Genomic DNA, 24215 nt, shown 5'->3' with positions numbered 1-24215 from the left:
CACCCCCCGCCGCCCCCCGTGGCTAGAGTCAGCACCCCCCCCGCCCCCCGAGTCAGCTCCCACCCGACCATGGAGTCAGCACCCCCCCCACCCGCGGCTGGGGTCAACGCCCCCCCCCACCACCCGCGGTTGGAGTCAGCACCTCCCCATCCCTAGAGTCAGTGCCCCTTCCCCCCCACCCGCGGCTGGAGTCAGCGGTCCCCCAACCACCCGCGGCTGGAGTCAGCGGGTCCCCCCCCACCACCAGCGGCAATCTTCAGCTCATAGAGCGGCTACTTCTCCCTGCCGGATGCCACGCGCTCGCCAGCTCCGCGTTGCCCGCAGCACTGTGATGAGGTGCAGAGTGATGACCTCATCACATTGGGCTAAGGGGTGACGCGCCACCTTTCTGCTCCATTCACAGTGCCTCCCTCACCACATGGCTAATTTGCATGCAATGCCCTAGAAGGACTTTGCACGCACTGCAGTTGTGGCTGAAGCGACACTGCCGGGCCCCGCTGCTGCAGCTGTGACTGGGGCTCGGTGAAGATGGTGGGCCCAGCTGGCCAAGGGCTACATAAAGCTGAGTAATTAACCAGCGGCGGTTACAGTAAAAACGCGGTGCTGGGACCGGAGGAGCCAGAAAATTTACGACTTCTTACCTCTCTGCTGGGCCCCCCCTGAAGCATGGCCGTCGGCGCCCTGTGCGACCGCACAAGTCGCATATGCCTAAAGCCGGCCATGGGAGCGGGGTCACCTCCTACACCCATCTGAGGCTGATCCTTGCACTGCCTAACGTCCATATATGGATCCTTCCCCCTGTCGCCGTTCATGTGCCAAGGCCCTTGCTTGCCTTGAACTCACCCTGGCTAGTGAGAAGGCCGGCGAAAGCACTAGTCTCACCAATGCAATAATACAAGACAAGGTAAGGGAGACAAACAAAAGGGAAATAGACACAAAAGGAAAATACTCCAAGCTCCTCCAATGCAGCTAATCACCACAGCTGCAATAGTCATGACTCCTCAGCTACCTCCAGAGATGAGCTCGTTCCAAAGTGGTCAGCATAAGAATGAAGATTCTATAACAGGCATCAGATTGTAAGACACAAGTGAAGGGGGGTGGTCACAAAGAGCTGCATCTGGATATAAGGCTACAAAGGACAGCCAGATAGTAAAAAGTCCTTAACCCCTACAGCACTAAAAGCAAGTAGATTTCACTCAAATACAAGTAGTGGATCTGCGAGCAATAAGGCGTTGTGAGTGACCTGATCCCAGACCCGCCAGAGGTCTCTACAGAGCGGGACATACTCATAACATGTCTCTTCTCAAGATCCGTGATGTTGTTTACTTGCAATAATTGTTTTTGCATCAGGAGATTATCATTGCCTGGGCTACAGCATTGCGTGAGCCCTAGTTTGACTCGCCCCCTCCTATGATAAGCAGTTCACTGTCTATGGTAAGCAGTTCACTGTCTATGGACATTGTAAATACAGTGCTTATTGTGGACAGGACAGCTCCCTGGGCTTACACATGGCTAAATCTAAACATTTTGATTGTGTCAGACATGCTGCAGCCAGTAATCTGAGTGACACATTGTTGGATTCAGTATCTCTTTTTCTACATCATGCTAGTCTCACATGAGGCAGAAAAAACCTGCTGACAGATTCCCTTTAAGAGAAATGTATATCAGAAATTCATGTGATTTTCAGTCATGATGCAATTTTTTACACTTTTTCTGAATCTGGATTTTTTTCACCTAATGACTGCAATGTCAAGACCTTGTTTTTAAATTTCTTATAAAACATTTGACGGATCGTTCATGTCCTTACATCATATAGGTATCACATTCATGTTTATTGGTTTTTCCTGTTGTGGCTGTAGAGGAAAACTGCTCACGTGCTGCCTGGTTCCCCTACACTTCACAGCGGAGCGCTGGGGGGGTCAGCTTGCCTTAGCAAAGAAGAAAACCATTTTAATTTACCTCTAAACTGGATGCAAAGTGCACAATCCTCCTGGTTATTCCTAATATAAATAGTCAGCAATGTAGTTGTCGCGGGCGGGGAGGGGACGCTGCGCTCTCCACGCTTGGGTCCGGCACTGCTGCTGCTTCCCTAGCTGCTCGGTGGCTCGAGCGGTGGGCCGGATCCGGGAACTCGAGCGGCGCTCCTCTCCCGTGAGTGAAAAGGGGAATGGTTTGGGGGATTTATTGTCCGTGACGCCACCCACGGTTGTGGTGAGGTTGTGACACCACCGCTGCTCTGGACGGGGATCCCGGGAGCGATGACAGGGAGCAGCTTGGATGTTGGTTTTCCCCCTCCGTGGGTAGGGGGGTTGGTTGTCCCGGGGCCCGGTGAGGGAGGAATGGCAGGCGGGTTATGGGGCCTGGTGAGGTGCAGGGTCGCGGGGGCAGCGCGGTGCCGCACGGCACGGTGGTACTCACTCAGCCAATGATGAATGCAAAGTCTCCGGTAAAACAAAGGGCTGGATGGACGGGTCACACAGACGGCTGCGGTGGTTCTTCTCCAGGTAGGTTGGCGGTGACTGCCTTTCCCTGCACCTGTGTTATGTTCTCGGTTCTGGTGGCTTCCCACCGGTAACCCGCTCCCCAGCTTGGATGGAGGCTGAGGGAGCCCCTTTTGCCCGCAGGCTCTGGCCCTGGGAACTGTAGCCTTGGCGGTGACTGTATTTCCCTTCACGGTTTGAGCGGTTGCCTTCAATCGGGTCTTGACTGCTGGGAAACCCCGGAGGTTCCCTTCGCTAACGGATTTGACCGGCTTTACGGCGACTCCAAGCCTGGTCGGGGTCTGTAGGCCCTGCCGAATGGTGCTGGCTTCTCTTCGCTCCCCGATCCGGTACCGGCAGGCCACCGCCCGTCCCCGGTCCTTACGGTTCACGTCAATCAGCCCCTCCTGCAGACGGTCACCACCGTCTGCCAACCTTGCTGTATATGCCCGGGCCACACACCCGGACACCGTCAGTCTGCTCCGTTACCACTCCACTCCTCAACTCCTCAAACTGAACTCTCTTCTCCCCTTCCTTTTCCCGCCTCCAGGACTGAACTCCTCGGTGGGTGGGGCCAACCGCCTGGCTCCACCCCTTGGTGTGGACATCAGCCCCTGGAGGGAGGCAACAAGGATTTTTGTCTGACCTTGATGTGCCTAGCCGGGGTGTGGGGTGCGCTGCTGCAGCACCCGTGACATCCTGGCTCGTCCTGGGCGCAACATAGTCAAAGCTGCAGAGCACACATAAGATACAATATTGTTAGTTAGAGTTTTGCAGTATTTGCTTGATTTCTAAAACTTAATGTGGACAAAACAGACTTCATTATCTTTCCCTCATTTCGCTCCCCCCCCCCCCCCCACAGACCTATCCATCGAGGTCAATGGCTGCTCACTTTCCCCAGTCCCACAAGCTCGCTGCATCGGGGTAACCATTGATTCTGCTCTATCCTTCATGCCACATATGCAGGCCCTTTCCACCTCCTGTCGATTCCAACTCAAAAATATTTCCCAGATCCACACATCCTTAATGAAGATTCTGCAAAAACACTAGTGCATGCTCTCATCATCTCTCACCTGGACTACTGCTATCTCCTGCTCTGTGGCCTTTCTTCTAGCACTCTCGCACCCCTCCAATCTATCCTAAACTCTGTTGCCTGACTAATCCACCTCTCCTCTCACTATTTCGCACCCTCTCCACTCTGCCAATCCCTTCACTGACTTCTCATTGCCCAAATATTCTGCAAAAACACTAATGCATGCCCCCATCATCTCTCGCCTAAACTACTGCAACCTCCTGTTCTGTAGCCTCCCTTCTAACACTCTTGCACTTCTCCAATCTATCCTAAACTCTGCTCCACGACTAATCTACCTCTCCCCTCGCTATTCCCAGACCGTTCCTCTCTAGCAATCCATTCACTGGCTTCTCTTTGCCTAATGACTCCAGTTCAAAACCCACACCATGACCTACAAAGCCATCCACAATCTGTCTCCTCCATACATATGTGAACTTGTCTCCCGATACTTACCAGGATGTAACCTCCAATCCTCACAAGATCGCCTTATCTACTCCCCTCTTCCCTCAGTCGCATACAAGATTTCTCCCGTGCCTCCCCCATACTCTGGAATGCTCTACCCCAGCATATCAGACTCTCGCCTACTGTGGAAAGCTTCAAAAGGAACCGGATGACCCACCTCTTCCAACTACAGTAACTACTTGCATGATAATTCTTAGTCACATGCGCAAAAGTAATAAATGTAAGGGATAACCTCTTTATTCCCCTCCCCCATATCACGATCAGTATTAAAAATAATAATTAGAAATTCTATAATTTATTAGTTATATATGTAGAATTATATCGGTCATAGAAAAGCTCTCCCATAGTAGCGTTCTAGTAGGTCTATGAACGTGATTGATCCTAACTTGTGAGATTACATAATAGGAATGACCAATTAGTATGCACCTGGCCGGGGGATGCATCGCAGCACCATACCACTTTGGATATCACCAATAGTTGACTTTTTAAGTATTTTGCTATAGACATTAAATAGCCAAAATTGATCAAAATGCTGTATGTACCCCAAAGCAGTACTAATAATAATATCAACTTGCTACACAAAAAAAAGTCAATAGACAGAACAAAATAAAGAGCTATGAATGTCAGAAAAAGGCGAAACAAACCAATTTATTTTCCAAAGTTCTGAATTTTGGAAGTTTATCATCGTAATAGTCGTACTGTCCTGGAGAATCACGGCGTCAGATCATTTCCACCGTACAATGAACGTCATAGAAACAAAACCCAAAAACAATGATGGAATTTCATTTTGGTGTCTGTGTTTAAAGGGAACCTGTCACCACTTTTTCAGCCTATAAGCTGCAGCCACCACCACCGGGCTCTTATATACAGCATTCTAACATGCTGTATATAAGAGTGCAGGCCGCTGTGAGAACATAAAAAACACTATAATACTTACCTAACGATCGCACGGTGGGCCTTATGGGCGTCTCTCCGTTGTCCGGTGCCGACGCCTCCCCTTTCGGCCATCTTCATCCTTCATCTGAAGCCTGTGTGCATGATGCGTCTACGTCATCCACACTCGCCGGTCCTGCACATGCGCACTACAATACTTTGATCTACCCTGCTCAGGACCTGAATGCCGGCGAGTGTGGATGACGTCGGACATGTCATGCACCGCGGGTAGAGAAGAAGGAGGATGAAGATGGCCGAAAGAGGCGGCGCCGGCACCGGACAACAGAGACACCCATATGGCCATATTATAAAGTGTTTTTTTATGTTCTCACAGCGGCCTGGGCTCTTATATACAGCATGTTAGAATGCCGTATATAAGAGCCCGGTGGTGGTGGCCGCAGCTTATATGCTAAAAAAGTGGTGACAGGTTCGCTTTAACAGAAAGATAAAAGGATGGAGCTCTCGAAAGAAAGGGAGGAGAAAAACAAAAGCTTTAGGCTATGTGCGCACGCTGTGGATTTACCGCAGATTTTGACGCAGATTTGCCACAGAAAATGTGTCTAACATTGTGTGGCGCCCTGGACAAACCAGGACGTCACAGGTACTGCAACAACACACCCCACACCCCGGCTAGGCACATCAAAGTCAGACAAAAATCCTTGTTGTCTCCCTCCAGGGGCTGATGTCCACACCAGGGGGTGGAGCCAGGCGGTTGGCCCCACCCACCGAGGAGTTCACAGTCCTGGAGGCAGGAAAAGTCAGAGAGTAGCAGAGAGTAAGAGAGGAGTTTGAGAGTTGAAGAGTGAGGTGGTAGTGGAGCAGACTGACCATGTCCGGGTGCGTGGCCCGGGCACATACAGCAAGGTTGGCAGACGGTGGTGACCGTCTGCAGGAGGGGCTGATTGACGTGAACTGTAAGGACATGGGACGGGCGGTGGCCCGCCGGTACCGGATCGGGGAGCGAAGAAAAGCCAGCACCATTCGGCAGGGCCTACGGACCCCGACCAGGCTTGGAGTCGCCATAAAACCGGTCAAATCCGTTAGCGAAGGGAACCTCCAGGGTTTCCCAGTAGTCAAGACCCGATTGAAGGCAACCGCTCAAACCGTGAAGGGAAATACAGTCACCGCCAAGGCTACAGTTCCCAGGGCCAGAGCCTGCGGGCAAAAGGGGCTCCCTCAGCATCCATCCAAGCTGGGGAGCGGGTTACCGGTGTGAAGCCATCAGAACCGAGAACATAACACAGGTGCAGGGAAAGGCAGTCACCGCCAACCTACCTGGAGAAGAACAACCGCAGCCGTCTGTGGGACCCGTCCATCCAGCCGTGTTTTACCGGAGACTTTGCATTCATCATTGGCTGAGTGAGTACCCCAGTGCCGTGCGGCACCGCGCTGCCCCCGCGACCCTGCACCTCACCAGGCCCCGTAACCCACCTTCCATTCCTCCCTCACAGGGGCCCGGGACAACCAACCCCCTACTCAGGGAGGGGAAAACCAACATCCAAGCTGCTCCCTGTCATCGCTCCCGGGATCCCCATCCAGAGCAGCGGTGGTGTCACAACCTCACCACAACCGTGGGTGGCGTCACGGACAATAAATCCCCAAAACCATTCCCCTTTTCACTCACGGGCGAAGAGCGCTGCTCGAGTCCCCGGATCCGGCCCACCGCTCGAGCCACCGAGCAGCTAGGGAAGCAGCAGCAGTGCCGGACCCAAGCGTGGTGAGCGCAGCGTCGCCCTCCCCGCCCGCGACAATTGCGGCAGTCATTCCCCAGCAAAACCTATGGGTTTTAAAAAATGCTGTGCGCACACTGCTTTTTTTATACCCGCTGATTTACCTGCGGATTTTCCGCTGCGGAATTAATGTGCATGTCACTTCTTTTCTGCAGGTACCTGTGGTTTTTGCCATAAATAAATGGTAAAAATTCTCATGGACCAACCTGCGGAAAATCTGCAGCAAATCCGCACCAAACCACGGCAAACCGCGGTAAAACCGCATGCGGATTTTGTTGCGGTTTTGGTGCGTTTTTTTTACAGCGGGTGCAGGATTCTTTAACAGGGTCTGGATTTTCCTTAAGAAAAAGTCACTTTCTAGTACGCACATGGCCTAAAAGTGACAAATGGCCCTGTCCTGAAGGCGTTAAAGGAATCCACCAAGAAATGGGAGGAGGCTTTTTCGTTTTGCTTTGGTCATAAGACTTTCGTTTCCAGTACTTTCTATTTGAAGATGAACGCTGGTTGCAGGTCTCCGCTCTGACGTTTACAATTAGAGGCTCAGCCGAGTTTACAGGAAAGTTCTATTAGATCAGTGGTTTAATTATACATCTGATGAGAGAAAGCACATGCCCCGGAAAGAACAATACGGAGCTCACTGCTGAAACGTCTCCAACATAAAATATCAGGGTATGGTAAAGGCTTCAAATAACATCAATAAAAGTTATGTCTTTGCTCCCCTATTCTCTTTATTTGGGGTGGGGGAGTTGTCAGCCGGTGTTTCTGGAGGCCAGGACACACACTACCTTGCTGAACCTTCAGAGGATACGGAGCATAGCAATAGGTGAGATATTGTTACAATGTGACTGTAGGATAGCGAAAAACAGAGGTCTTCCATACTGTCCTTCACGCTAGGGTACCCTAGACTATACCTGTCTTCAGGGTTACCCCTAATGGTGGTGATGTCTGAGTCTTGTGCCTGGCTATACTCCTTACCAAAATGTATCTATTGCCCCCCCTCCCTCCTCCAGGGAAGGAAGGGGCAGTAGTGTGATGGAAACACAAATTTAGACAGACAGGGAAAAACAGAAACTCAGACACACTGCAAAGTCACAGGAGTAAACAGTAAGAAACTAAGAAGAAAAGCAAGAGAAGTAAGGCAGCAACAAAAGGACAAGGGTTAACACCCCAACCGAATACAGCAAATAATGCACCACAACTACCAGTAAGTCTGGATCAAGCCATCTCTCCAGACCAGTATAGACAAGCTATAGCTGGCACTAATGGAAGTGTCCAGTCAGCATATATAGGAGGGGAGTGAATATGACTGACTTTCTCATAGCATGTGACTAAAGAAGATTAACAAGCAGACCAGCAGAGATTAACTCTTGCTCGCCTGCCTATGGAGTACAAGTCTGTGGGTCGACGTCCAAGTCTCCCTCCGCTAATCACAGACATCAGAGAAGTTAGAAGGCAGACTGGAAGAATCTGTAGATTCCACAGATCCTGATGCCGCTATGACAGTCAGCGATGCCTAGAACAACCTCCTTGTAACAGATATAGCTATTATATGGGACCAATGTCCGATCGGTGGGGGTCGGAATGCTGTGACACTCCCTGACTGATAAAATAAAATGCCAAGGGCTGTGGGCTCTGCTTAGCTTTTTCTGAAGGCCACATCGTCAACCCAAAAGATTCAATGGCCAATGCTCTCTGGTGTTGCTGAGAATGGAGCTAATGGGAGATGAGTGGCATCGAGCTTTGACTTTCTCCATTGTAATCCTCAGGGTGGACATATCATTGGCGCAACCTGTGAAACCACAAACTGTAAAGGCTAATGAGACAAGGGGGGGGCACTTCTACCTCCAAAGCAGGTGGAATTATGTATTATAATGAGCCATTGAACTGCCAAGGGCCCATATATTGTTCTTGTACAGGGGTCTTCATCGTCTGTGTCCAAACTAGTTTACACTCCCGCAGATTGCACACTGGTCGCATATCCTAGAGATGCTCTATCCACAGATCATCCCTTTAAAAATATTTCCGCCCTAAAGTCAATGACTAAGCAGTACATATATATGTCTCGCAAGCTATTATCATATGCTGCCTCTTAGCTTAATCCATTTCTGGCAAAGCTGGACAATAGCCAAAAGTACAATCAACTGTTACATTTCCAAAAAGGTCTATCAGACATCTCTCTCCTGGAGTCTAGAAGAGAAAAATTGCCTGGTTACATACTGATACTGGCGTAAGCTGTATTTACGGGATATCCAGTCCAGAATAGCAAATACATATTACAACGCAAAAAAAAAAGAGGGGGTGTATCTATGTTTACCAGGAATCTGGAAAAGATGGGGGACATGCTCTGAGGAAGTTTAAAGAGACTCTGTCACCAGATTTCATAATATAAATTCTATAAAATACATTTATTAGACCTAGTGAAGCTGGTGTATTTCCATATTGAAAATCCATGTAGTAACATAGCAGAGTTTAATAAGTTAGTGGATTCACTATATTGATGTTGCAGGGCCCAGGAATGTCGAGGTCGAGCATTCACTGTTATAATGTAGTTGAGCCCAGTAATAGGATGGACAACCTGGCAATGTAGCAGAGCTCAGAATATCAGGATGTACAAACTGGTAATGTAGCAGGGCTGGGTATATCAGGATGCACAACCTGGCAATGTAGCAGAGCTGGGAATATCAGGATGCACAATTTGGCAATGTAGCAAAGCTGGGTATATCAGGATGCACAACCTGACAATGTAGCAGAGCTGCGTATATCAGGATGCATAACCTGGCAATGTAGCAGGGCTGGGTATATCAGGATGCACAACCTGGCATTGTAGAAGAGCTGGGAATATCAGGATGCACAATTTGGCAATGTAGCAGAGCTGGGTATATCAGGATGCACAACCTGGCAATGTAGCAGAGCTCAGAATATCAGGATGTACAAACTGGCAATGTAGCAGGTCTGGGTATATCAGGATGCACAACCTGGCAATGTATCAGAGCTGGGTATATCAGGATGCACAACCTGGCAATGTAGCAGAGCTGGGTATATCAGGAGCACAACCTGGCAATGTAGCAGAGCTGGGTATATCAGGATGCACAACCTGGCAATGTAGCAGAGCTGCGTATATCAGGATGCATAACCTGGCAATGTAGCAGAGCTGGGTATATCAGGAGCACAACCTGGCATTGTAGCAGAGCTGGGAATATCAGGATGCACAATTTGGCAATGTAGCAGAGCTGGGTATATCAGGATGCACAACCTGGCAATGTAGCAGAGCTGGGTATATCAGGATGCACAACCTGGCAATGTAGCAGAGCTGGGTATATCAGGATGCACAACCAGGTAATGTAGTTGAACTGGGTATATCAGAAGGCACATAATGATAATGTAGCAGAGGAGCCCTGGAAAGTAGCAGACCTCCTTATGTCAGGAGGTACAAAGTGAATATAGCAGAGCTCAGCAATGTGGCACATCAGAAAATGCTACGAGGCACATAGTGGAAATGTAGCAGAACTACCGTAGATATGTATGGTAAAAAGCAATATAGCCTATATAGTGCTGAAGAACAGAGGGTGCCGGCCATTTGGTGCTAGCTTTTTTGTTTTTTCTTCATTGAATTGGTCGGTGGCTGACCCCCACCTTGCTATGCACCCCAATTTGGGATGTATTCCACCTGTCTAGATTTTGGCGGTTGGTGACTGTTCACATTCAGTCATCAGGCCCTGTCCACAGGCTATTTACTTCATGCAGCATTTGCTTGGACCTGTCCCGCCCACAGCCATGACTCAGTCATGGGTACGGGATTGAAATAGACCAGGTGAGTGCTGCTAAGAGCAGTTCTACTATTTCATATGTGAGGCCGTATGGCACATTTTATAAAAATATTTTAGTGTTAGGACTGCCCCAATAGAGATTTGCCGTGACGTGGCGGGGTGGCTCAAGAAATTGCAATTTTTTTGCCAAAAATCTCATATTTATAATAAGTACAGTTGGAATTTTTAATGCTGTAGTGCACATTTGGTGCTGGCTTTTTTGTTTTTTCTAAAAAGCAATATAGCCTATATAGTGCAGAAGAACAGAGGGTGCCGGGCATGACAGGAGGAAGATGAACAGTCAGGCCCTGCAGCCAGGAGATGTAACAGACAGACGATAACAATCCAACATGTATAAACTTCTACTTATTTTTGGAAAAATTGCTCTATAAAATAAATCCGTCTTTAATGAGTGAAAGGAAATGTTTCTAAGAAAAAGAGAAATATCTTATCAATATAAAGAAGAATTGTCACCATTAATAGCCATGATCCAAACTGGTCTAGTAGTGTGATCAACTGGTGTCTAAGGTAAAGACCCCACAAGCCAAACTTGTCACACTGTCTTGATGACTATGGGATAGCAGGAAACCGGGGCTCCTACGCTCACTCTCAAGCTAGAGTGCCATAAACTGTCTCTAATCTCAGGGATACTCCTGATGGTGGAGTTGCCAGAGTCTTATTCCTGGCCCTGCTCCTGTCCTGATCTGATTCCACTTTCCCCAGAGAGGGATGGGACAGGAGTGAAATGAAACCCATAGAAATAGACAGACAGGGAAAAACAAAAAACTGTCACTCAGCACACATACACTCATATGTATAAAACAATAAGAGATTAGCAGGAAAACAAGAGCAGGAAGAAATGACCAGGCAAATGGGCTAAACTCCACAACCTCTCCAAGTAAAAAGCAACACATTCACCAGAAAGTCTGGAACATCAAAGCTCAAAGACCAACACAGGATAACCTATAGCTGGCATGGATTAGAAGATTTCATCCAGCATAAATAGGAGAGGAGCAAATATGATTGGATTCCCCACGACATGTGATGAAAGGAGCCTAACAAGCAGAGATTAACTCTCCCTAGCCTGCCTATGAATCAGCATGTCAATGTCAATGTCCGAGTATGCTTGTGTTGATCCCAGACACGAGAGAAACCATCAGGTGGAGTATCAGAATCTGCAATGTGAACAGAGCCCGACGACACTATGACAGATGGCAAAGTTTGTACAAAACCTGATATGACACAAGTACTACTGAGATAAAACTAAAAAACCTGTTTAAAGAGACATTACGCCTAGAAAATATATTTATATGCTGTGCAACAGAATGCGGTACATTATGCTCTCTTATTAGCCACTTCATAATGGACAGATGTCATGGTTAGACACTGGGGCTCGATCCAGTGACCTCTGGTTGTGTGGCCGGGTTCCCTCTCTGTTTGACCACAGCCTGTTTTGCCTCTGTCCTATTGCTGATAGCTCTCTTGTCTTGTCTTGTCTTTCCTTTCCATTTTATTTCTGTTCAGATGTTTTCATTTCCTCATTTGGTTTACCCTACCACATTTTGGGAGGGGCTATTTATACTCACCATGCACCTATCTTAAGTGCAGGTTATATTCTAAGATAGATGGATGTTTGGATTCCCAGCTCTTCAGTTAAAGATATTTTTGCTGAATTATCTTTATTACTTTTTGTTCGCGAGTGTCTCTTTCCAGCATTCTTCCCATTCTGTTACATTTTGGAGTTGGGGGGTTTCCACATATTTTTGTAAATCTTTTGGGTTTCTTCGGTTTTCCTCCATCTTCCCGGTATGACTGTGTGAATACGTTCCTAGCCCTGTGTCTCACTCTCTGCTTGTCTGCACTTTCTTTATAGTTATTGTTGTTTTTTTACATTTTGTTTATAGTTGAGGGAGCAGTTAAGCACACTCAGGGTCAGCCAACGTTGAGTGGGGCTGCCACTGGGTTATCTTAGAATGCCAACCTCTGCGATCAGGCAGGGACAAGTAAGATTCAAGGCTTCTCCTTGTCTGAATAGGGACCTGTGGATTGCACGGTTCACACCTCTCCTGGTTTGTCTATCCCCATGTGAGTGGTAGGTTGATGTCATAATAGACATCTATTGCAGTGTTCATAGATGGAACTTCCACCATGATTGCTGCTGAGGATGCCGCACAACCGAGGACGGCCATATAAATGATTACAACACAGTAAATAGAATATTACAAGATGTATCCTCGGGCACCGTCATACTGTGACGACCCAAGGAGAACAAACATTGTAAGTGGTAATTTGCTTATGAGTTGTGTACTCAGATGAACACACTAATAACATCTGTTCACAAGCCCTGCCAAGATGAACGTGACGTAAAAGTCTCAAAATACTTTCTGGCGAAGCAAATCAGGCGACTCCTTCACGGCTGAGGAATCTGTTGATGTTTACGCAAGAAATATGGGAGGGCTGAGCTGCGTCTACATTATATTATCATTCTGGAGTTTATAAGTATGGAAATATTGGTAAGGAAATAGGGCACCCCCTAAATACCCATGGTTTCAGATATACAGTACCCGTGGACCATAGCAGCAGAGACAGTGTGTGTTATCGTAGACTACTCCGCAGACCTGGTATATAATTATTTATTTCCCTGTCCCTTGCTTCCTTATCCTTTTCCTCCTTCCCTATCCTGTCCTTCTTTTCGTTTCCTCTACTTTAATTCCTTCCCTCCTTCCTTACCTTCCTTCCTTTCCTTACTTATCCCCTTGCTTCCTTATCCTTTTCCTCCTTCCCTATCCTGTCCTTCTTTTCGTTTCCTCTACTTTAATTCCTTCCCTCCTTCCTTACCTTCCTTCCTTTCCTTACTTATCCCCTTGCTTCCTTATCCTTTTCCTCCTTCCCTATCCTGTCCTTCTTTTCGTTTCCTCTACTTTATTAATTCCTTCACTACCTCCCTTCCTTTCCTTACTTATCCCCTTGCTTCCTTGTTCTTCTTCCCTATCCTGTCCTTCTCTTTGTTTCCTCTACTTTAATTCCTTCCATACCCCCCTTCCTTTCCTTACTTATCCCTTGCTTCCTTGTCCTTTTTCTTCTTCCATATCCCCTCCTTCTCTTTGTTTCCTCTACTTTAATTCTTTCCCTCCTTCCCTACCTTCCTTCCTTTCCTTACTTAATCCCCCCAAAACTTCCTTTCCAAGTAGCTATATAGGAAGTCACTAATAACATCTATTAGTATCTAAACATAACAAAAAAAAAGTAAAAAATCATAATCTCACCAACATAAAAATCAGGTCCTGGAAACTGCAGGTGCATCAATCAACGGGTCGGCGTCCACGAGGCAACAAATGGAAAGTCGAAAAATATACCATTTAGCTTAAAACTCCAATTTTATTGAAAAAAGAAACGTGTTCCAGCTCACTGCTCTGGGGTGTAAGTCTGAGGAGTAGACCAGCTGATGCTGCACGGAAATCCCAGGCACAAGGGGATAATAGCAGATACAAAGTAACGAAAATCCAGCGGATCACAGGCAGATGAATTAAAAACTTTCCTTTATTTTCATCGCTTTAAAAATGGATAGACAGCATCCACAAGGCACAGCTCATCCAATGCGTTTCGACATAACGCAGTGTCGTAAGTTCTTATTCATAAGAACTTACGACACTGCGTTATGTCGAAACGCGTTGGATGAACTGTGCCTTGTGGATGCTGTCTATCTATTTTTAAAGCGATGAAAATAAAGGAAAGTTTTTAATTCATCTGCCTGTGATCCGCTGGATTTTCGTTACTTTGTACCAATTTTATTGAGGCATGTTAAAAATCAAAAAACAAAAATAACAATAAAAACAAAGTTAGAAAAATATCCAAGCATCATATTAGAATATTTTCTGATGCATTTCGGACATTTTGATATCCTTAATCATAGAGATGATCCAATACAAAAAAATTCAAATAGCACATGGAGGAATATGATGCTATAATACTGCGTCCCTGCCTCTCCTCTCCACGCATTGACTCACCGCCGCGGCCGGCTCCCTCGCTGCCCAGCGTCCTTGATTGCTACTCCACGTGGGTTTCTTCTCCTTCCCTCTCCTGGAGTCTGTGTGCGTGTCACAGGACCTCCAGAGTGCTACTAGGAAGTGCGCGCATGCGCGCCGCTGCCTCTCTCTTAAAGGGCCAGCGCACCACTGCCAGAAAGTGCCTATCAGCCTATCGTTGAGAGGCACTGGGTATTTAATGCAATCTCCCACTAAGGGAGTTGCCTGTTTCACACCATAGATCCTGTTAGTCAGTTTGTTCTGTCTAGTCATTTGTCAGGTCACCCGTCCTGTCCCGTTCAAGTCCTGTCTTGCCCATACCTGGCTACCAGCCTGTCCTGCCTGTTGGCACCTGATTCCATTCCTGTCCACCCTGTACCTGGCCTCAGACCATCCTGCCTGTTGCCGCCTGGTTCCAGTCCTGTCCTGCCCGTACCTGGCCCCAGACTGTCCTGCCTGTTGGCACCTGGTTCCAGTCTTGTCCTCCCCGTACCTGGCCCCAGACTGTCCTGCCTGTTGGCACCTGGGTGCAGCCTGCCCTGCCCGTACCTGGACTCTGTCTGCCGCGTTGGTACTAGAGACTTTGCTTGTCTATCCTGCCCTGTTGGTGCTAGAGACTCTGTCGATCCGTCCTGCCTGTGCTACCTGCCTTGAGCCACCCTGGTGGTCCCTGTCTACCCTTGAGATTCAGCCCTGTCTGCTCCTGTGTCCACCACTGTTATGGGGGTCAGCTGGCACAGTCCTGCTTGGCCTGGGGTCTCCCTGTGGTCCAGTGGGTCCACTTCAGCTTGCCGCAGTACCTTCTCCCAGTGGCGAGCGTGACTGATGCTTAGATATTTTCCACATGTATATGTTTAACACATTTTCCTAATATTGTTTTTTTTGTTTGTTTTTAACAATAGAAGAGAGAAGAGATGGGGTCGGCACTACAAGAAATAACTATATAAATCAGTGCGGGGCATTCTGATCATGCGTACTGACCCTAGGCCCGGCGTCTGAAGTGGTGAGAACAGACACAAGTACGTGTGTCACCCCAGATGACGCTGGGCAATGGGCATTGAACAGGATTTTAGCACGCCCCTCTGGGCATACTAACATACTAGGAGGGCGGCGTGAGCTCAGGAAGTGACACCCTTAAGACTAGTCCCTGCACATATTAGCCTATCATAAAGGATCTTTAGAAATATTTTTTCTAAAGATCTCTTTATGTATCTTATGCTGGGAAAGTTATTAGGCAGGGATCAGCAATATGCACCCAGAACTGCTGTTGGTTCTGGGTGCATATTGCACCTGACAGGTTCACTTTAACTTACTTGTAACCAGAATACCCTAGTTTTTTTTAATAGAGTTTGTAAGTGCTGCCCTGCTGCAGGCCAGATCTATGGATTCTCCTAGCTTCAGTGCTCCTCTGGTTTGGGTCATAGGCACGGCGATACCAATGGTCTGAACTGTCAATCAGGCACGAGGGCAGGTTCACTTGAAGCAGCTGGACTCAATGTCAAGCAGCAGCTGCAAAGGCAAACAAGATTTTAGGATCTATAAAGAGAGAGAGAAAATCCTATGATCCCATTGTATTGTTACCCCTCTATAAATCACTTGTAAGGCCACATCTGGAATATGGGATCCAGATTTTAAAAAGGACATTCAGAAGTTAGAGGCAGTTCAAAGGCAGCAACTAGACTATTGCAAGGGATGGAGGCCGCCCATAATGATGAGAGGTTGGAAAAGTTGGATATGTTTAGCTTAGAAAAAAGACATCTCAGAGGAGATCTCATTTATATGTATAAATACATGTGTGGTCAATATAAAGGACTGGCACATGACTTATTTCTTCCAAAGACAATACTAAGGAGCAGGGGGCACTCACTGCGAGTGGAAGAAAAGCGATTCCGACAGCTAAATAGGAAAGGGTTCTTTACAGTTAGAGCGGTCAGACTGTGGAATGCCGACCACAAGAGGTAATAATGGCAGACACTATAACAGCTTTTATATTAGGGCCGGATGATTTCTTCAGCATACACAACATTGTCAATTATAAATGATTTATTGACAAAATGTATAATCAGTGGAGGAGGGATGAAGTAGATGGACTGCGGGCTTTATTCAACCTATATAACTATATAAGCACAGAGCTCACCCACTGGCCATTACAGATAGACTGCAGCGGTGGCTGATAACCTAACCAACGAGCAGTAAAAAACACAATTAAAAATTATTCTGTTTTTGAGAACAGAGAATATTTGTAATAGTTTCTTGTTTTAACAATTAATTTGCAATTTTAAGTATTTAGGATCACAAGGATAACCCTCTAAAGAAGCGCTAGGATAAAGCGGACTCATTGACTTTGGCCACGCACAAGCGCAGAGACATCAGGTACAATAAACCCTGAATACTGCAAGGAAACGCTATAAGCTCCCCCGCAGAAGCCCCATTGTCACACAATGGCAGCCTGCGACCCCCCACTGTCATCGAACATAAGCCTGGCCACATGCCACCAACACCAGTAGTCACCTCTTATCGTTCTTGGCTCTTTTTTTTTTACTATTAACTCACAGTATTTATTTAACTAAGTCAATATAACTTATCTCCATGCGGGGAAGGAAAGAGGAACAGAGGCACACAGGCTTTCACTGTTTCATTAGGTCTTCACATCATCCTGTTAATCTGGAATTCGGCATCACACAGGGGAAATGAGACCAATGCAACCATTAAGATATCAGGATCACTGAAACAGTGACAGACATTTGCTTGTGCCGCAACGTGCGCATGATTACCAATAATAGAATGACAGACGATGGCCTCAGCGCAGGACCCGTGGAGGGGGAGTAAAGCACAATTTGTTTTTTTATACAAACCACAACCAAGAAAAACCCCTTTAGGCAAATCCTAAACATGACATATTAAGCGGCAAAATATTGGTTCAGCAAACCGTTATCTCCCCCATTCATACAATCAGATCAGCCGTGTATTCATGTGTTCTCAATAGGGAGAGAGGAGTAAGACGCTGCCAAACGCCTCTGGCAGAGGATTAACTTCCCTGGAAAAAAAAGGATCCGGCATTGAAATTCCAGCTGCTAAATCCTTCTGTCCCCCGACATCTTCTGTCTGGAGAGACAGGCGGCCTCCATACACATCAGACGGTAGACCCATTTTTTAATTTTACTCACTTATATAGCGCTATTAATTGCATAGTGCTTTACAGATGTGATCATCACTGTCCCCATCGGGGCTCACAATGCGAATCCCCTATCACTATGGCTTTGGAGTGTAGGAGGAAACCAGAGTACCCGGAGGAAACCCAGGCAAACACGGGGAGAACATACAAACGCCTAAGAGATGTTGTCCAGTGAAATTGTCAGATTTTGCCCATTTTCATCCAATATGTATGGGGGATGGATGGAAAATATATGTGCATAATATAATGATGGCTGCCAATAATACCTATTTGATGACCACACCCATTCTGTAACCACACCCATTTTGTTAGCCACACCCATTTTCACGCACTTTCCTCAACCAAAAAATACAAGTAATTTAAAGTATAATCTCTTTCCCTTTCTTCCCCTCCTATACCTTCACTCTCCTGTCCAGCACCAGCTGTTCCAGTCTCTGTCACTCTTATTGTATTAAATGGTTTTTCTATAATTTTTAAAAATGATTACTAAAGGAGCCCTGCTAAAATTGGAACGGACGACCTTCCCCATACAGATCTCATCCCATTATGGCCTCCTTCCCCTACAGATCTCATCCCATGTGGTCTCTTTCCCCTACAGATCTCATCCCATTATGGCCTCCTTCCCCTGCAGATCCCATCCCATTATGGCCTCTTTCCCCTGCAGATCCCATCCCATTATGGCCTCTTTCCCCTGCAGATCCCATCCCATTATGGCCTCTTTCCCCTGCAGATCCCATCCCATGATGGCCTCTTTCCCCTGCAGATCCCATCCCATTATGGCCTCTTTCCCCTGCAGATCCCATCCCATTAGGGCCTCTTTCCCCTGCAGATCCCATCCCATTATGGCCTCTTTCCCCCTGCAGATCCCATCCCATTATGGCCTCTTTCCCCTGCAGATCCCATCCCATTATGGCCTCTTTCCCCTGCAGATCCCATCCCATTATGGCCTCTTTCCCCTGCAGATCCCATCCCATTATGGCCTCTTTCCCCTGCAGATCCCATTCCATTATGGCCTCTTTCCCCTGCAGATCCCATCCCATTATGGCCTCTTTCCCCTGCAGATCCCATCCCATTATGGCCTCTTTCCCCCTGCAGATCCCATCCCATTATGGCCTCTTTCCCCTGCAGATCCCATCCCATTATGGCCTCTTTTGCATGCAGATCCCATCCCATTATGGCCTCTTTTGCATGCAGATCCCATCCCATTATGGCCTCTTTCCCCTGCAGATCCCATACCATTATGGCCTCTTTCCCCTGCAGATCCCATCCCATTATGGCCTCTTTCCCCTGCAGATCCCATCCCATTATGGCCTCTTTCCCTTGCAGATCCCATCCCTTTATGGCCTCTTTCCCCTGCAGATCCCATCCCATTATGGCCTCTTTCCCCTGCAGATCCCATCCCATTATGGCCTCTTTCCCTTGCAGATCCCATCCCACTATGGCCTCTTTCCCCTGCAGATCCCATCCCATTATGGCCTCTTTCCCTTGCAGATCCCATCCCATTATGGCCTCTTTCCCCTGCAGATCCCATCCCATGATGGCCTCTTTCCCCTGCAGATCCCATCCCATTATGGCCTCTTTCCCCTGCAGATCCCATCCCATTATGGCCTCTTTCCCCTGCAGATCCCATCCCATTATGGCCTCTTTCCCTTGCAGATCCCATCCCTTTATGGCCTCTTTCCCCTGCAGATCCCATCCCATTATGGCCTCTTTCCCCTGCAGATCCCATCCCATTATGGCCTCTTTCCCTTGCAGATCCCATCCCACTATGGCCTCTTTCCCCTGCAGATCCCATCCCATTATGGCCTCTTTCCCTTGCAGATCCCATCCCATTATGGCCTCTTTCCCCTGCAGATCCCATCCCATTATGGCCTCTTTCCTCTGCAGATCCCATCCCATTATGGCCTCTTTCCCCAGCAGATCTCATCATGGCTTCTTTCCCCTGCAGATCCCATCATGGCCTCTTTCCCCAGCAGATCTCATCCCATGTGGCTCTTTTTCCCATATAGTTCCCATCTTATGCGGCTCCTCCTCCTGCAGATTCTTGTCTCCCTGCATCTTCAGCTCACTGAGCGCTTACCTGCTCCAAGCACTGGCGGCCTCTCCTCTGTCTTCCATCCTCCTCCGCGGCACTCTGCAGGCACACTGATAGGCAGCAGCAGGAGGAGCTACCTCACCACGCTGCTGTGACTTCTGTAGCATCAGCGCGGCGCTGCACGCCAGGTCAGGGCTCAGACAGGCTCCACTGAACCCAGAAGTGCGGCGCATACGGAGGTACAGGGATTCATTTGTGCTAGTGTCTTAAAGACACTAACACAAGTGAATACAGAGAACCAGATTGCCAGAGCCATTTCTTGCCGGTCCGGGAAACCAGCTGCTATTTTAACAACCGTTTTGCCCGGACCGGACAGAACCGGTTGAATCCCACCCCTGCCATCACGCAATGACTCAGAAGTGTCTCTGAGCCTGTGGCTAAGAGGCACTAGGTATTTAAGGCACCCTCCCACTAGGGAAAGGGCCTGCGCAACGTGGTTAGTTCTCTGAGTTTACTGTTTGTTAGTTGTCCGGTCCCATGTATCCTGTTCCCGTTATCTGTCCCTGTAACCACCTTCCCATATCTGTCTGTTCCTGCTATATCCTCCGTACCTGCCTGCGTCAGCCATCCAGTCTGCTTCACCCATCTCACCTGCACTAGAGACTGTGCCTGTCTTTACCTGAGCCAGTCCCTGCCCTTGGGGTCAGCTGCCACAGTCACGGAGACTGCCCTGGAACTGGCACCTAGCGTCTACCGGCTGCCAAGCCCATCCTCACCATCTGAGGCTCTGGTGTATACCCAGTAGGCGCTTAGTTAAGTCCCTCCCATGTCAGGGTAAGCGTGGGTCCGCCCCCTGTGGTCCTGTGGGTCCACTCCACAACCTCTATAAGCGTAACAGCCTTATTACACATCTGCCTTCCATTTTGAAGGACTGCATGTACTGGTACTGAACAGAGGTACCATGGGTCTGTGTTCATTACATTGTTGCATAGGTGACTTTCCAGGCCTCTATAAAGCCTCCATGTGCACACGCCTCAATGTACTTTCTGGTTAATTTGCATGTGGCTTCAAAGCTTGATTTCTCAGCACTGGCACACTGGATTATTATAACACAAGTATCATCTTCACTGTTGTGCTGGGACCATTAGGACGTGTGCACACACTGCAGTTTTTGACAGTTTTTATTTATTTATTTATTTTAAATCTGAAACAAAATCTGCATGCCTCTCGTGAAGCCAGCAAAGACTATGGGATTTTAGATTTTTTTTTCTGTGTGGTTTTGGTGCAGATTTTGATGCAGAAAAAAAAATCTGCAGCATGTCAATTATTGGTCGGGTTTAGCAGCGTTTATTCACCCATTGACTTCAATTCAGTGACTTTGTTGATGGCCCAAAAAAAGTATCAAAACCACGTTAAAAATGCATCTGGTTTTGACGTGGTTTGCCACAGCGTGCAGATCTGGTGCAGAAAGTTTCAGCACTAAATCTGCAGCATGTGCACATAGCCCTAGAGTCAGCGCACATAGCCCTAGAGTCAGCGCACATAGCCCTAGAGTCAGCGCACATAGCCCTAGAGTCAGCGCACATAGCCCTAGAGTCAGCGCACATAGCCCTAGAGTCAGCGCACATAGCCCTAGAGTCAGCGCACATAGCCCTAGAGTCAGCGCACATAGCCCTAGAGTCAGCGCACATAGCCCTAGAGTCAGCGCACATAGCCCTAGAGTCAGTGCACATAACCCTATAGTCAGTGCACATAGCCCTAGAGTCAGTGCACATAGCCCTAGAGTCAGCGCACATAGCCCTAGAGTCATACTAGTAACTTTTGTAGGAAAATAATTCTGATAACCACAAACAATCACAGCGATGCCAAAAAGCGAAACTGCAAGCAAAGATAAGTCGGGCGCTACGTGCAATCATTTCATGGATGAAGGGTAATACTCAGTGGCTTGTGCCAAAACTCAACTCCAATTCATTGACCAATTCGGCACTGCTACATCTATCTATCCAGACTGACACCTCAGGTGTGACTTTACCCACCAGGCCAGGATACATTGATTAGCACAGCCTGTACTCATGAGGACACCAGGAAGCATGTGTGTCTGGCCATATCTCAAGTGCTGCACCTTTATATAGACTGGAGAATTTCCTCTGATACCAGTCAGGATAAGAGCTGGTCTCCTTTTCCCCATAAAGACCCCCCCCCCCCCTTCCCCCTCCTACCAGAACAGCATAAAAGTTTATGCAAAACTTGTATATACTGAAGAAGCTGGGACTCCTCAGACGCTGGGTGTTTCCCTGGATCACAGACTGACAGCTTCTCAAGCTCTGCTGTAGGTAATTTACTAAAAGCAAAGTCCAGTCTCCTGCACCCAGCTGGCAGCCTGCAAGCAAAAAGAGGTTCTGCAGCAGCAGATTTGAACTTTTCAGTCTGAGTCATACCTAGCTAACCATAGAGATAAGTTCTTAATAAATATAAAACAATACATTTTGACCCTGTTTCCATTCTTCGTAAAGGAGAACTCCACATTTTGAGCCACTTTAAAGTGAATTAATACTTAGATATTAGAAGGGGTCCAAAATAGAAAGCCCCCAAAAATCTGTTTAGGTAAAAATAGAGGGGTCCTGTAAACTGCTGCCAGAGGTGGAAGAGCAGCTACCAGGTGTTTACTGTCCTTAAAGAAGGGTCCTATAAACTGCACCTGTGTTCTGCTGCCAGACGTGGAAGAGCAGCTACCAGGTGTTTACTGTCCTTAAAGAAGAAGAGTCCTGTAAACTGCACCTGTATTCTGCTGCCAGAGGTGGAAGAGCAGCTACCAGGTGTTTACTGTCCTTAAAAAAAGAGGGGTCCTGTAAATGGCACCTGTTTTCTGCTGCCAGAGATGGAAGAGCAGCTACCAGGTGTTTACTGTCCTCAAAAAAAGAGGGGTCCTGTAAACGCACCTGTTTTGTGCTGCCAGAGGTAACAAACTGTGGACAAGAAAGCGCAATAGAGTCTTAACTGATAAACTGTAAGGAGAAAATTAATGGAAAAACTCACCTATAGGGGTTGTGCCAGTCACAACTCCTATATTGGCGTGATCACAGGGTGAATCAACTGCAGCCCTGAAAGTTCATGAATATGAGTGGTTGTAGAGGAGACCGGATTTTATGCCGCGCTTTTCACCAATTCCAGGAGGCAGATAGGGTTAATAAATGTCTTTTATTAAACAAGAACAGGTCTACATGTTTCAAGGGACTCAGCCCTCTTCCTCAGGACATGTGCTAATGACAGGATTAATCCTATCTGCCTCCTGGAATTGGTGAAAAGCGCGGCATAAAACCCGTGCTGCCAGAGGTGGAAGAGCTGCTACCAGGTGTTTACGGTCCTTAAAAAAGAGCGGTCCTGTAAATGCACCTGTTTTGTGCTGCCAGAGGTGGAAGAGCAGCTACCAGGTGTTTACTGTCCTTGCACCTGGTTCCCATCTATATCTTCCAAATAATCTGGATCACACAAAGGACAACATCTGCAAGGAGTTTGTATGTTCTCCCCATTTTTGGGTTTCCTATAGGTTCCCCCACACTCCAGAGACGCACTGATAGGGAGTTTAGATTGTAAGCTCCAATGGGCACAGAGATGAACACATCTGTAAAATGCCGTGGAATTAATAGCGCTATATAAGTAAAATACAAAATAAAAACTTGGGCAATTGCTCAAATAGCAAAATATATTCTGAAACTATGGATTATCCCAAGCTTCATGTCACTCGGGGACAATTCCGATCACCATGGTGGAGGCCATAGGAACCCCACACGTTACAGATCTGCTCATGCATCTGAAGAAAGTTCCAAGGTTCCAGTATATCCCCCCTAGAAATAAGAAGTACTTACATTCTGTCTGCAGATGCCCAATCCAAACCCTGGGGGGCGTCACTCCTTAAGTAATACTCTGTATCGATTTTCGCAACCTTCTCTGCTAAATATTTTACAGTTCCCTCCCAAATGTGTCTTGTTCCTCGCAGCTCCTCTCCTCCCCTCCCTTCCTTCCAAGGTCTCCTCCCTCTTGTCTCTCCCTCCCTAATATTTCTCCTCCCTGACAATGTTCACTGCTTGTATCTTCCTTACTGTTTTCTCATTCCCTCACCCTTCCTAATATTTCCACTCCCTGTTTAGTTGCTGCCCTCCCCTTGATGTTTGTCATCCCCATGCCCGGCCACTCTCTTCCCTCCCATCCATGTGCGCCCTTCCTGATTTCCCACCCACACTGTCTGCTCACATCTGTGATGTTGTGGGTCCCTCTAGGGACAGGGCTCTGAGTCTGCAGAAAACCATGCTGTGTTGTGTAAATATGATACAATGTTTGTCAATAAATCACAAACAAGGTGGCAACATTTATTCTATTTGTTACTTTCATCTTTCCAGCAAAGTCATAAATAGTCTATTTCTTATGCGCTGTTGTATTGTCGGGGGGAACAAGAGGGGCAAAGTTTCAAAAGGAGAAAAAAAAAATTTAGTGCTACTT

The 24215-nt window shown here is 47.5% G+C and overlaps 1 protein-coding gene across 2 annotated transcripts in view; it reads right to left on the bottom strand.

Moving 5' to 3' along the window:
* SYNE2 (spectrin repeat containing nuclear envelope protein 2) overlaps positions 1-23712 on the bottom strand; it is a 518190-nt gene extending 494478 nt beyond the window's left edge. Inside the window, exon 1 of one of the 2 annotated variants that reach the window (XM_075330437.1) lies at positions 23585-23712. The gene's annotated coding sequence lies outside the window, so the exon portion shown is untranslated. The remainder of the gene's footprint in view (positions 1-23584) is intronic. The other variant, XM_075330436.1, reaches the window with a different exon arrangement.
* Between the last annotated feature and the right edge of the window lie 503 nt (positions 23713-24215).

Source organism: Anomaloglossus baeobatrachus, chromosome 12 (genome assembly GCF_048569485.1).
Source record: "Anomaloglossus baeobatrachus isolate aAnoBae1 chromosome 12, aAnoBae1.hap1, whole genome shotgun sequence".
NCBI lineage: Eukaryota > Metazoa > Chordata > Amphibia > Anura > Aromobatidae > Anomaloglossus > Anomaloglossus baeobatrachus.
Note: the sequence above shows the minus strand (reverse complement) of the source record. Positions and strands in the feature narration are given on the sequence as shown.